A 13,682-nucleotide genomic window follows, 5' to 3' on the forward strand; every position below is an offset into this window, starting at 1 on the left:
AAACATCAGGTAAATAAAACTGAAAACGTGTAGAAATGAAAGAGCAAGTAGTTGAAATTAACCATCTAAAGGATGTGCTTAAAAGCAAACTGGAGACAAAGAAAAAAAAAAATAGTGAATTTGAAGATTGGTCAGAAAGAAACATCCAGAGTGAAGCATGACTGAATAATAGGATAAAAAGGAGCATAAAACTAGAAGGTACAGAGAGAAAGGACGTTGTATATGCCATTGGAGACCCAGGGGGATAAAAGGGAAAGGACGGAGCCAGAACTATTTAAAGAGATGAGATAATTCCTAAAAAATTCCCCAACCTGGGAAAAGGCATTAAAGATGGAGATTTCAGAATTCCAGAATATACTAAGCAATAGATAAATAAAAAGCAAAGCACTCACTAATAGACTCATTAGTGTCCTCAAAAAAAAAAAGAAAAAGAAAAATCCATGTCCACCCAAAACCTCAGATGGTGATTCTGTTTGTAAGTAGGGTCTCTGTAGATGTAATTAACCACGGACTGCCGGATGAAATCACCCTGGATTTAGGGTCCACCATAGACCAACATCCAGGATCCCTATAAAGGAGGAGAAGACAGAGACACAGGGAAGAGGGCCATGTGAATGCTGCTGTCACCAACCAAGGCACACCTGGGGTCACAAGAGCTGGCAGGTGCTGGGAGGATCCCTCCTTCCCTGGAGCTCCAGGGAGAGACTGGCTCTTCTGATCCCTGGGTTTTGGTTCAATAACACTAATTTCAGACTTCTGGCCTCCAGAACTGTAAAGGAATACGTTGTTTTTAAGCCATCTGTATTTGTCCTTTTTTATGACAGCCCTAGGAAACTAATACACAGACCAAGAACCTTATACTAAAGTTATAAAAACAGAATCAAAGGGGGAAATTACCTTCAAAGAGCCCATTGTAAAATGCACAGGAAACTTCCCAACAGAAACAAAAAGAATCGAGAGGACAGGGAGAGCCCTGAACTGAACAGGGTGAGTACCATTCCCCACTGCATAGGCGGTTCCTCCAGAATGTGGTGGCCAGAAACAACACATGGTTATTGTCTTTCAGTTTTGTGAGTAAGGAGCCCTTATATAGCTCCAAGGGCCCCTTTGGCTCAAAGTCACTTTGCACTGAGCTACTAGCCAGGGTTAAGGTCTGGTCTGGTCTGAAGGCTCATCCTTGATGAGTAAAGAAAAGCCGTTTCCACATTCTCCCACAAGGTGGTTGGCAGGACTGCATCCCTGACAGCAGGTCCCTGGACGGGATGCCTCACAACACAGCAGCTAGCTTCAGAGGCACAGGTCATTCACAGTCAGGTGTGGACGAGCCTTTAGGTGTAGGCGCTTACACCCAGCAACACCAGCATTCTTCATCATGGCACCGTGGTCTGTAGACCTGGGAGAACAAAGACTAGGTCATCTTCTCCAATACACCACACCACATCGGTGGGACAGGAATAAGACAACCACTGTGGACAGTCCTGTTCAAAATGAGGAAACAAAAGCCACAAAAGAGCCAGGAATCCACACAATTCTGAAATCCCGATGTTAAATGCTGGAGGTTCCTAAGGAGTTCTCTAGGTCTGAGAGTAATTCCCACGGTTCTAGTTCTGCCCTCCAGACCTGTGGTTCCACCCTCTGAATTATCTTCTCTTTCCAACAAAAGGTTGCATAATTACAGCTGAAAAGTCCTCCGTAAACTTTGTGCCAGCCACTGCTGTTTCTGCTTATGTAACTCTTAAAAATATTGTGCTCTCCTGTCAATTTCCTGATACTCACTCCATGAGAAAAAGCTATACCCCCAAATTTATTTGAGATAAATCCCTCTTTATCTTGGCTTTCTACATAGGAAAAATACTCCTAAGCTTTTAGAAGCATATTATTTGATTAAGAGGATCTATGTGTTGCATCAACAAAATACCTAAGGGACTTTCACCTGCCTCACCTTCCGCTTTGTCTTTAAAGCATGCTTTCCTGAGAACACCTTGATGAGATCTTTGTTCTGAAGTCTTGTTATAAACTATAGCCTTGTTTGTTATCTGGATAGACTGAGAATTTTGGGAGCCATTAAGTCTGACTTCCCATAGCTTGACAGCTCATCCCTCAATGTATCTGGCTTCTCACATTGTACTCTAAGATCCTTCAAAACTTTGGAAATCTTAGATGTATCATTTATTTCAAGAGGGAAATTTTCTACCTTTCACAAACATTCTGCCTCAACATAACAAGGATCCCCTTTCTCCAGTTGCAATAAGTCATTCCTCATGCACAGTCAATACTCACTGGCAGCATTATGGAAGATCACAGGACTCCTAGTTACACTGTGTTCAGTGCCTTCGACTTTAGCTAATGCTTCTCAAAGTCCAGTAAACTGTCCCAAAGCTACTTCCTTAAGTAAAGCACCCATTTATACTGTGTGAAAAATGAAAACCTTGAAGAACTCATATGATTTCAATTATGTAGCATTCTTCAAACAACTACAGATTACAGAGATGGAAAACAGATTAGTGGTTGTCAGAAACTAAGGATGTAGGGGAGATGGCTCTAGAGAGGTGATATAAAGGAGCCGGTAGTGAGAGACAGTTGTGTGCTGACTGTCATGATGACTACACATCTACACATGTATAAAATCATATCAACCTTCACACACACACACACACACACACACACACACACACAAGTCCACGTAGAACTGGTGCATCGTGAAATGTGCTTTGTGGGTCCTACCTTTGCTGACTTCCTGGATTTTATACTGTACTACAGGAATGTCAAATGCTCCCATTGAGGGGAACTGAACCTCCACGTATATGTTTAGAACTTTTGGCAAACCTATTATTATTTTAAAATAAATCTTTAAAATATTTACCAAAATTGACATAAGAAAACTGGGAAATCGGACCATTTCATTTCTCTTTAACAGAGTTCATCAATAGTTATAACTGAATAAATAAATTGAATCAACATTTGGGAAAATCAATCATTAGCAGAATAAAAGAAAAAATAATATAGATCTCAATATATGACACATATATGTCAATATATGATAAAATCAAATGCCATTTCAGAATTTTTAAATGCAGAAAATTAGATGGAAGACTTGAATGCACAATACGATTTTATAAGAAATTAGTCTCAATAAATCTACATGTAAACTATTAAAAATAAGTGAGCTTAATAAGGTTGCTGGAAATAAGGTCAATATGCAAAAATAAATTCTATTTTCACGCTTTTGCAACAAATACTTTAAAAATTTTTAAATGATACTGTTCACATAACTAAAAGGACACCACCCACACAGAGAGAAATTCACATGGTGCTCTACAAAACCAGGACAAAGGAGACTTTAAAACATTATCAGAGAAATTTTTAAAATTAAAGTAGAAATACTTGAAAAATACAACAATATGGTTGAGGTGAGAACTGTCCCCAAGTTGTCTTTAGGGTCAATGTAATGTCAACGAAAATACAAGTCACTTTTTCTGTGAGAATTAACAAACTGTGAATTTTATATGGAAAAGCACAAGATCAAAACCAATCAAGACCCTCTTGAAAAGGACATCAAGAAGGATCTACCATATAAAAGACTTGCTCTGAAATTGTAATAATTTAGATCATGTGGTATGGCCACAAGTTTAGGCAAAGGAACAAACAGATTTCAAAAACAGACCTCCTATGTGGAGACAAAGCTGGCATTGCAAAGCAGATGTACATCCTCAAAGAAAAATGAAGCAAATCTTCGTCTCCACGTCACACAATGCACAAAAGTCACTCCAAGTAGGTTTTAAATTTCAATGTGAAATGCAAAGCAATGAGGCTTCTTGAACATTCTACAGTATCCCCTGACCTTGTGGCAACGAAAGATGGAACAAAATGCAAAAAATTTTAAAAAAGCAAAACCTCAAAATAAATAGGTCTTAAATTAGATAAGTCAAGCTATAGAGTGGGGCAGAATATTTGCAACACATTCAAGTAACAATAGAATCCTATCTACAATATATTAAGAGCTAAAAAAAAAAAAAAAAGAAAAAAAAAGAATTGGAAAAACAGCCCCACAGAAAAATGGGCAAGAGAATTAATAAACAGGAACTGCAATACCCAGAAGGCTATAAATATATAAAAAGTGTTCAGCCTCATTAGTACTCAGTGAAATGAAAGCAAAACTATAAAAAGAGACCCCTGCACATCCAGGAGAAGGACTGCAATGAAGAAGAGAATACCAAGCACAGAGAAACACGGGCGCACCGAGACTCCGCTCTGCGGAGGTGACCCTGAATCGGCTCTGCGCACGCACAGCAGCGCCCACAGGTGCCTGCAGGTGAGTGCAGCCACGCTCAGGTACCACCACCCCTAGTAACCCTGGATCAGAAACACCCCAAAGTCCCCCCGTGGAATAGCTCACTCCAGAGAAATCCAACTCCAGCTTCCTATAGCCCCAGGATGAAATCACACATGGATTTTTAAGAGAAGGTGGGTTCATAACACCATAGGGCTCCTTTTGTCTAAAATTCAAAAATAGGCACAGAAAGCAGAGCTACCTAGGGAAAAGAAGAGGGGCGACCAGGACCAAGGGGTTCGCCACGCCTACTTCTTGGAAGCTGGGCTGATTCTGGACCCAAGCTCTTCTCCAGATAATTCGTGGAGCCTGACATTTGGTTGTGCACTTTCCCCGCGGGTACTGTGTGAGAACCCAAGCGGCCTCATCCTGGGTCCTCCGCCCTCCTTCCCTTCTGTCCACCAGCTGCCTCGGCTGCTTGCGGGACCTCAGGCACCTGGGTCCCGGCGCTGGAGCACCCCCTACGACGTGTTCTGGGCAGAGACAGCCAGGAGGCTGTGTGGAGGCTCTGTGCAACCTCACCCTGAGACCTGGTCTGATGAATGAACCATTCCAGAAACGTCATATCCAAAAAGTGAACAACAAAAAAAAAAAAAACATTTATGCAAAAATAAATATGGGAGGCAGTGCCAAAAAGCTTTGATTGGAAACTTTCTGCTTTGTTACACCTTTCAAATCAGTGTTTCATGGTATTGATTTTTTTTTTCTTGTTCAGCCTCAGCGACTGTTACTTCCTTAAGTCGGAAAGTAACCTTTTCTTTCTTCCCACGTGATCTCCTTCCTCCTGTGTGTTATTACTTGGCAAATGATTTTTCCTGAATAAGCAGATATTTCTCAGTACTTGGCTGGGGCTTTCCCGTGACCGTCATGGGGAATGTTTCACATGGAAATGGAGAGAGAGGGGCAGAGGGAAGTGTCATGTGAAGACGGGATTCACTCGTTTAAAACGCCCTTTTCTTGCAAGGGCTCACTTGAAATGTTTCACAGAAGATATTTATGGCCACATTATCAAAGGGAGTAAAGCAGAAGTTGGGAGCCGGGGCTGTGAGTGGGAGGAGCAGTCCAGGGAGCGGGCAGCCCCACTAGGAATCCACAGGGCCTTCTCCAGGCTCCCCCCCCCCCTCATTCTCACTAACTTGACTTTCCAACTTGAAAACCTTGACAGGCAGACTCCGACCCAGATATTCGAATTTTTTTCACGTCTTCGATTACTGTTGGAGCTGCTCGGCGCAGGGTTCTCCATCTCTCTCACTCCTCAGCCCTGCCGGCCTTCACCCCTGGCGGGAAGTAGGCCTATTGATATAAAAATGTGCCCCAGAGGGGGGTGAGAGGATGCTGTAAACGGAAGGTCATGTCCTCCCAATTCCCCTGTGGCTCCGCCGTCCCCACATGATGGTATTTGAAGGTGGGCCCTGAAGGATGTTGGGGTTCTGTGGGGTCTGAGGTAGGGCCCCAGGAGGGGTCAGTGGCCTCATAAGAAGAGAAAGGGAGCCAGAGCTCACTCTCTGCCATGTGAGGACACTGGAGAAGGCCGGGAAGCAGCCCTCACCAGGAACCGGCGGTGTCCCCGCAGTCACCTGTGCGATGCTGGGCTCCGTCTTGAGACTGGCCACCCTTCATGCAGCAGGCCACCTGCCCATTGCTTCTGCTCCTTATGAAGTGTGTGTTTGTAGGGACAGACTGGTCACGGAGTCAGCAGTGCCCTCCGACAGGGGTCCAAGTGGGTAAGTCAGAAGAGGATGGGCACATTTCTCAGTTCTCCAGAAAATCACTTCTGATACGTTTGAAAGTGGGTGTTTCATCCTGCTGGGAGCTGAGGATGCAGAGGAGACGTAACACAAGGAGAAAAGCCAACAGGAGCTCCCTGCAACCCCACTGGACTATCACCCGCCTACCTGCTCTACTACCAGTGACTGCGCCCTCCTCCCCTCTTCCACCCACCTGCCCCTCTCCCCGCTTGGCTGAACTCCTGGCATCCCGTCTCACCAGCTCTTTCATATTAGACAAATCACTACACTCTTCTGAGCCTCAGTTGCTGTTAGAGTCTGTAAACAAGTCTGGATGGCGCCTGGCAAAATGCCAGAGGGAGTGGTTTGTAAAGTAACACCAGTGAGCCATTAAGTGTGGAGATTCCTGATTGGTTGACTGCTGTATCTAGTTTATGCTAATTAAGATAAGCTGTGTGGGATGTATAAATACCTCTGTTGTCCTACAATAAAGGGCTCCCTCTCCTGCTGTATCAATCTACACAAGTTGTTGGTCACCCCCCCCCCCTTATTGAATAACCAGACTTGTTTACAGACTCTAACAAGTTGCCCCTTCTGCAAAGCAGGCATGCTGACGCTATCCTCAGAAATGGTTGTGCAAGTCCAGTATGGGATATGGAGAGTGACCTTCATGGTGCCTGGGGTGTAGAGGGCTCTCGTGAATGTTCCCTTCCCCTTGAAAATCACCCAGTGATGACATGTAACAAGGACAGTGCACACTGAGCATTCCTACAAGTCCGAATCTCCCTCTTGTTGAGTGCACCTAAAACAGGAACCTCCGGTTCAGGAATTTACTGAACTTCTCATGCCTCTGTGAAGCTGGACAGAGCTCTCGCCTCACAGCGGATTTGTGAAAACGAAACACAGGATAATGCCTCCAAAATGCTAATCCAGTGTCTGAAACCAGGCGCATTTCAATACTCTGGAGCCCCTGACAGTCCTTCATTGATCTGAGCTGGTGTACCTCAGCCCTGCTTAAGCTAACGCCATCATATGCCACCCCCCAGCTGCTCCAGGACAGCCTGCCTGAGAGCAATCGATGCTTCGACACAGCAAGAGTCTCCACCCTCAATCAAGGAGCCTCTTGCCTTGCCCCAACCTGTGAAAATGGATTTTTGTCATTGACTAAAAAAAAAATAGTCTCATCCCCACAGTCAAAAGGCCAGTGTACCATCGTACCTTGCTCCGGCTAGAAGCAGAGTTGTAACAATACACAACCATGCAGATTTCCAAAGAAATTAATTCACAATGAGTCACGAGTATTTCTTTCATTTACGAAGTGGGAATAATATCAACATCCCCTTGACAGGGTAGATGTGAGGTTTAAATGACAGGATGCACATGAAGCATAGTAGACACTCAACAAACAAGAGGAACTGTGGTTGTCTTTATTATATGAGAAGACAGTGTTTAGTTACCAAGGCAGTAGAGGAAGGAAGAGCCCCAAACACAGGGCACCACAAGGCTGCAGAGAGGATGTGTCCTGGGGGCCACTGGCTGAGCACCTGGTGGATCCACTTGGGAGGGAACAGCTGTTAACTTAGTAAGTGTGACAATAGTTCTGTGGTTACTAATGCCCTTATCTTTTGGAAATTATGCTGAAAGCATTGAGAAATGAAGTCTCATGATCTAAAATTTACAATTCAGAATCACAGAGATGAAGTAAATATGGCAGCCTGGAGCAACGGGGCCTCGGTGGTGGGTGGACGGGTATTCATTGTACTGTTCTTTGTGCTTTCCTGCAGTTTTGAAGATGCTCATCACTAGAGAGTGGCAGGCATACACTCTGTGCCCTCTATGTGCTCTGTAGAACCAGGTGTGGGAAACCGTAGACCATGTGCATGACGGAGTACAGACATGCCACTTCAGGGACCAGGACCCTCCACCTGGGCACCGCAGGAGCTCTGCAGTGTGCCTGGACTGGAGGGACAGAAGCTCATGGGAGACTTAGAATGCAGGACCATACAGAGCTTGCTTCTACTCCAGCTTCACCACATTCTGGGTCAATCTAGCAAGTCCCTTAATCATTCTGAGCTTCGCGTTTTGGACTTAGGTTTGGAGGTGGCTGATGGATTTGGGTGAAGACTTTCGCAAGAGGCTCGATTCTGACTTTGGTCTCTGCCTATGCACAATGCACAAGGAACTCTTCCTTCTAAGTATTTTCCTCTGAGTCATCATGCATAGCCCGGTGCCCACAGGACACTTGGATGTTAATTTGACAATGGAAAGAATGGATTTAAATTCTTCAAAGAAAGCCATCTTTCTAATTCCAACTTAGTCAATGTGGCCATGAACTTAGTTGAACTTGCCCACCCTTTCCAAACTCCCCCAATGTAAACTTGGGATTCTGATCCACTCCTTCCTCTGTTTGGACTCTTCTGCAGAGGCACCTGTGAATTCCCAACTCAGGGCCCTGGCTCACCTTGTTTCGCCCCTCAAATGTGTGCATCTCTCCTTCCTTCCAATGCCCAGTGACCTAGAGCACTGAACAGGGCAGAGCCACAGTGGCTCAAGGGTGCAGACCAGAGGTGGAGACAAGACAACCTGGGGTTGAAATACCAACTCTTCTGATCAGTTAGGTAACCCTCCTGAGACTCAGTTATATTACCTGTTAACTGGGCAGAATCACATCTGTGGGTCTGCAGGGATTAAGGAACCTAATGTTGGTCTCCCAAGTTGCTGGTGCCGCATCGACTCTTACATAAATTAGGAACAGGAGAAAAGGTAACATAGCCACAAAGCCACCACGCATCTCCCAGAGAGGCTGGGAGCACTGAAAATTACCTGGCCTGTTCTCCTACGGCACTTGCAAGCCCGTACTTGTTAGAGGCCACTGCCTGCACACCTCACCTCTGGTTACAGACATCAGAGTAGCTCGCAGACTTGAACTGCACTCTGGCCAAAAACACTATATAAAGATTAAGTATGTGACAAAAATTTGTAGCAACATCAGCTAATTGCAAAGTTGAGGAGGAGAAAGTAATTAAAGTTAGAGATGAGCCAGCAAGTAATTCCCTTAATTGTAAGCACAGAATGTTCCCCAATCTGTAATCCTCACTTCCCCTGGAAAAAAGGGGGGGCTGCAGAATGCCCGAGCCCACAGTTTTTAAGCCAGGTTCCTGCTGGGCTTCTCGGGATTGATACAGGCTGCCCATTGCGCTAGCCGCCACAAAGTAGATCAAAGCAATGCTGCCTTGTGTATTTTCTCCTTGACTTTTTTTTTAAAAAAAATGTGTTTTCTCCTAAAGAGAGTATTTTCTCCAGTAAGCTTGTTTTAAAAGAAAACAGGTTACCGTATACTCCATGGTCAGGTGGTGAGACATGGCCTCTGACCCAAGGCTGCAGATACTTTGCAGAGACACCAGGGGGCAAAACCCACAATCCTTGCAGACACCCATGGGTGCCTATATTTGGGAGTCTGTTTGAAAAGGAGATGCAGCTTTAAAAGTCCAGAGAGTAAGTAAGGGAAGAAAACTCCTATGATGGAGGGTGTCTGGATGGTCTCTGCGTGTCTGTGGGCCTATTTTTTTGTGGCATTTTATTTGGTTTTTCAACCTGAATGTTTCTGGAGGCATCAAATCAAAAAATCAATGTCATTTCAGCAAAGCAGCATGAAGCCCCACACCTTGCCCTCTCTTCCCAGCTGGGCTGCAGGTCTTGCTGGCTGACCTGCATGCTTCTTGTTTCCCATTTAAGAAGTCTCAGGAAGCTCAGCCGAAGCAGCAGCAGCAGCGCCTGGGCTGACTTCCTGAGGGCGGGCGGGCTAGTGTGGGCTGCCTGTCTGCACCCTGGCGCTCCGAATCCAGCCAGACTCACACTGAGGGTTTTTTTACTTTAAGTCCCAAACCCCAATACCTCAGGATGGGACCTTATCAAGAAATAGAACCATTGCAGAGGTGACGACGAGGTCCCTCTGGAGTGGGATGGACATCTCATCCAATGAGTGGCTCCTCTACCAAAAGGTGACATGTGGACACAGAGACACACGCAGGGTGAGCCATGGGACAATGAAGGCAGAGATCTGGGTGATGCATCTACAATCCAAACACACCAAAGATAGACAAGAAGCCACCAAACGTAACGGCAAGACCTAGAACAGATTCCCCCTGGAAAGGAACCCGCCCTGCCAAGGCCTTGATGGTGAACTCCCAGCCTCGGAAGCGTGAGGTAATGGAGTCTGCTATCCTGTGTCACTCCATTCTTGGTGCTTGGTAATGGTGGCCCTAGAAAACTACACACAGCACTCTGTGAGGCCAGTCTTTCTTGTCCTAGGACACGGTGGGCTTCCCGTTTGGAGCACATGAGGAGCACAGGGAGTTGTGACCCAAGGCCACCCTGGAGGACCAGAGTGGACATTGGTCCACAGGTCTCAATGTCACATGACCTTGAGCTCCATATTCTGTGACATTGATGCGTCAACCTCACCGGGTCATGAGGAGAATAGAAAGGGACAAGAGAGAACGACCTTTATGATCCAGTCAGTTAAGCAGGGAATGTGGGCCGTGGTTCTTGTCACGTTCTGAGTCTAACTAGGCAAACTGGCCCCGCCCTGACCCAGGGAAAACTGCTCATTTCAACTTATATATTGATTGATTGATTGAACAACTATCCACTTAGGTCTCACAGTGAGCTGTTTGTGTTTGGATCATATGGAAGAGGCAAAGGTCCCCCACTTTGTAGACCTCACATTTGAAGTGGACACAGAGCTTCAACCATGTCTCTGAAGATGGATCCTGGCCAGTAAGTCAATAAATGAAGCCCCCGGGGCCAGGCCGAAAGCAAGAGGAACACTGGTGAACCTCCAAAACCCAGCCGAGGAGGGGCCTGGGTGCAGGTGAAAAGCTCACAGCTGTGGCTGATGTTCCCCTGGTGACAAACGAGAACACAGGGGACAGGGGCACTCTTCCGCGTGATGTCTTAGTTCAATCTCTCTGTTACCTCAGACTCCGAGGGACAGGAAATGCAGCAGTGACAATTCCAGGTCATCATCTAAGTCTGAAGAGACAGGAGAAGGTTGTTTGCACACTGGAAGAAAACCTCCCTGGCAGCCTTGTGCAGACCCCCCCTCTGCCCTCCACCTTTTGGTAAAACACCCAAAGTTGGAGAAACGAAGATCAGACCTGAATGCAGCCGATGGCAAGTCAGCTAGCGTACAACAGAAACCAGGCAGGAACGTTCAGGCTGGTTGCCGGGCGTGAGAAGATGTGATTGGGCCTTTGGCTGAGGAAAGGCTGGAGCTGAGCTGTGAAGGAGGGAAGTGGGCAGAGCTCCCAAGGAGGGGAGGGTGTTGGGAAGGGCCATGGAGAGAGAAGGGACCGGAGGCCAGCGTGACCACAGAAATGGGGAGCAAGGGAGGCTGTCGGGAGGGATGGAGAGGAAGCCGGATCCTCTGCCAAACTCCTGGGATGCTTCTCTGCTAGGATGGCGACCTGGCGCTGAGCCCTGAGGCCATGTCTTCCTTCTTGGAGTGACGTCCACATAATCATTGAAATTGCAAGACTCCTCCTAAGAAATGCACTGTCTTAGGTGGCACTTGTTTCAAACTTAAATTTACAAAATGCAGGGTAAAATCTAATGACCACACTGGTTTCCTACAGTGCAAACGTCTCTACCTCCACCTCAAAAAATACACCAGGAGGTGAATATCAGATTTCATCAAACTGCTGAAGGGACACACAGACGTGGAGCTATACAGGTGCACGCGTGCACACGCAGACCCAAACTGGCAACCGCATTTGAAGATAAACTTGGCAATATTAAATCTCCAAGAAAAGCAAGTCATTATTTTCTGAAGAACCTTCAGACGAATATGCTTTCAGTTTTTAATACCTTACAAAATAATAATTCAACTTCACACATATTCTAGATGTTTCTGTTTCCTTCCAAGAGTAGCAGTGGAGGGAAATTTCAATGGGTGGAAGAAGGAGGATTTCACCTCCTGTTTTATGGCCGTCATGTCTTGACGTTGGTAACGCTCCCGTCTCCCGACCCTACTCCAGTGTCCTTAGCATTCTGCCGTGGCTGCCTTTCATTCCAGGTCCTTCTCAATATCTTGAAAGCTAGAGACCAAAATCTGTCAACTCAGCCCAATCAGAGCTGACCTGTCTCCTCACTTCTCCTAAAGATGACAAAACAAAGAGGAGGCTAGAGAACCCCAGTCCCTCTGGAGATGGGAGGAGGAGGACCAGGCAGCGCGACAGAAAAGATCAATTCTCAGCAAGCAAGGTCTTCAGGGAAACTTGCTGAGTCTCCACCTCCGAGCAACCGTTGCGACAGACCCACAGCCAGTCAGCCTGGGGACTGTAAGTTCCCACATGAGAAGAAAGTAGGCATCTGTTACCAGAATCATCTTCTGACTATGCTCTGCAAAACACAGCAAATGAAATTCTCATGCTGTGCCTATGCAGGGGCTCCAGCTTGCTCGATGCATCTACATATTACTGATGAAAGAGTCATAATTACTTGATAATGACAGACGTTAAACCCCTGTTGACCAGAAGACCACAGGCATATTGGGAAAAACAAGTGCAATGTGGCTACTTTCCCCTCTTCCCATAACCTTTAACCTGAACACTACCGCTTCACATGGCAGCATGGGTGCACCAATTTTTTTTCCACAGTGCAAACTAAAAATAAGATTCGGCAGGCTGGCGTTGTGGCTCAGTGGTAGCGCACTCTCCTAGAAAGTGTGAGGCCCTGGGTTCGATCCTCAGCACCACATGAAAACAAATAAGGTATTGAGTCCAACTACAACTAAAAAAAAAAGAAAAAAAAGATTCGGCTGCATAAAGTTAGAATGACCTTGACAGAGAGCTTAACCACAATTAAGGCTCATGGATTTAGAGTGAATATGCAGAAGATCCATATTCACAAATGTGAATCAACACAAGATGATTTAATTGTAGGTGGAAAATGTTAGCAGCAGTTAAAGAATATTGATTTCCCGTGGTAATGACCATGTGGACTCCAGGAAGAGTCAGGAGGAGAAGGGTGCAAAGCCGGAGCTGTCCGCCCTCTGCCAGCTGCATGTTGCCATGAAGAAGAGCAATGCTCTCGCACCACTTAGTGCTTCCTGTCAGTTAGGAATGAGAACATCCTGTATTCTTGGCTGTGACCTGGTCTGTTAAACAATGACAAATAGGACTCAGCCATGAACACACTCCAGTTGTTTTTATTTCATTCCACCGACTTGTGGGTAAAGAATTTTTTATAGCAACCCGAGTTTAAAAAATACACACATAAATTAGAATCAGAGAATATTTAAGTTTGCATGAACATTTAAGCCTGTACAATCCACCCTCTGAGTTTCCAAGTGCAACTGGCAAAGGAGGGAAATGCACTTCCCACAAGGTCAGCACCAGGAACAGAGGAGTCCACTGGATTCCCAGTGCTCGTGGGTCAGCTTCACTCCTGCAGCTCTGGAGAGAGCAGAAGAAAAGGCAAAGCTGGACTGTTAAGAGTCTGTAGACAAGTCTGGATGGCGCCTGGCAAAATGCCAGAGGGAGTGGTTTGTGAAGTAACGCCAGCGAGCCATTAAGTGTGGAGATTCCTGATTGGTTGACTGCTGTACTAGTTTATGTTGATTA

This window comes from Callospermophilus lateralis, chromosome 4, assembly GCF_048772815.1.
Source record: "Callospermophilus lateralis isolate mCalLat2 chromosome 4, mCalLat2.hap1, whole genome shotgun sequence".
NCBI lineage: Eukaryota > Metazoa > Chordata > Mammalia > Rodentia > Sciuridae > Callospermophilus > Callospermophilus lateralis.